This window comes from Giraffa tippelskirchi, chromosome 10, assembly GCF_054371585.1.
Source record: "Giraffa tippelskirchi isolate mGirTip1 chromosome 10, T2T-mGirTip1v1.2.pri, whole genome shotgun sequence".
In the NCBI taxonomy this organism is placed as follows: Eukaryota; Metazoa; Chordata; class Mammalia; order Artiodactyla; family Giraffidae; genus Giraffa; species Giraffa tippelskirchi.
In genome coordinates this window covers 136,713,858-136,715,480 of record NC_137284.1, presented here as the reverse complement: position 1 = coordinate 136,715,480, position 1,623 = coordinate 136,713,858, and the positions used below count along the sequence as shown (strand labels likewise).

General features: G+C 41.5%; 1 non-coding gene across 1 annotated transcript; it reads right to left on the bottom strand.

The window, feature by feature from the left end:
- Positions 1-558: 558 nt before the first annotated feature.
- On the bottom strand, positions 559-631 carry TRNAK-UUU (transfer RNA lysine (anticodon UUU)). Its single transcript has one exon. It is a non-coding gene; the product is annotated as a tRNA-Lys (tRNA).
- Positions 632-1,623: the final 992 nt, after the last annotated feature.

The following is a 1,623-nucleotide window of genomic DNA, read 5'->3' as shown; positions in this document are numbered from 1 at the left end:
CTTCTGGCCTGGGGACCTGCTAACATCTTGTGACTCTCCATTGATAAGGGTTGATCAGTCAGAACACTTTTGTATCAGGCACAGCAGGAAAGAATTCATCAATAGAAAGTTTCAAGGTAAAACCTGTTTTCGGTAATTTATTCTACACCTTGAGCTTAACAGAAAAGAATCTGGTGCCATAAAGTCATAGAACAGCAAGCTGAAGGTCAGCTCTAAGTAAGAACCATCAGTTAAATCAACAATTGTCTTATTATTTGTATTAAAGCTAAACTTCTATTTATATAAATCTCTAACTATTATGCTTTAATTATATAGGCTAAATACGTTAAGAGCAAAAACATAGTGAGTAAATATAAACTAAGTAACAGTTTCATAAAGCAATATTTCCTATATTTCCTAACAAATCTTTTTCCCTACGAAAGGTTTCTGTGCCCATTGGGGCTTTCTGTGTGGAGGCTCTCAATGCTGTTTATTGTTAAGGAGCAGTCATGCACATTAGCTCCAAAGACACAGGTATATTTATTAAACAAACCAATATGTTATTTTTTTTTTTTTTGATGCCTGGACAGGGACTTGAACCCTGGGCCTTCAGATTAAAAGTCTGATGCTCTACCAACTGAGCTATCCAGGTTAAACAAACCAATATGTTAGTAAAAGGAATTTAGATTAGCATACTCTATATCCCAGATAATTTTATTTAGGGTGCTACCGTTCAGGGGCCTTGCTGATTTGAGGTTTCAGAATGATCTATTTTAGAAGGGAATCAGGAAAGGCCTTTTGCCTAAGTCATAGAAAATAAGAAGAGGTTTATTATAGTAAACATCAGAAAGACAGATATCATCTTTAAGATGAGTGCTGAGGCAGCCTTCCGAGAATCCCTGAGGCCTGAGAAGCCGTGCTCGGATCAGTCCTCTTCCTCGTGACCTTTCCATGGGTGGGATCTCATGAGCTGGCCCCCGGCAATTAAGGACGCGATTAGACTGGATGTGCTGAGTTTTGTGCCTTTAGAGCAACTATGAGCGTGAAGCAGACTGTGAGCTGTCACTCCATTACTCCTCATTTCCTGCTTGCTACCCAGGAAGTATGTTACTAGTTATACAACCTTTGCAAAATCTTCTGAATGGCCTTCCTTCACTTTCCCCCTCCTGTGGGCAGAGTCAGTGGGTCTCTAGCTCAGCGCTTAAAGTACACCTCTTTTTGCATGTATCTGTCTTCTGAGGGAATTCCCCAGGTGGCTCGGTGATAAAGAATCTGCCTGCCAATGCAGGAGATGCAGGTTCAATCCCTAGGAGGGGAAGATCCCCTGGAGAAGGAAATGGCAACCCATTCCAATATTCTTGCCTGGAGGAGAATTCCATGGACAGAAGAGCCTGGCAGGTTACAGCCCATGGGGTCGCAAAGAGTTGGACATGACTAAATCAACAAAAACAACAATACTTTCCTGAGAGTATTTGCATAGTCCTTTCTCCTCCCAAGACTGTGGCTCACTGAAGGTAAAGCCATTAGAAGTGCTTGACTTGGCATTGGGTGCATAGCAAGTGATAGATAAAATTCTTGAATGAAGGACTCAACCCACAAATGAAGGCACACAAGCATTCACCTGATCCTCCTCCCCTTTTTCAG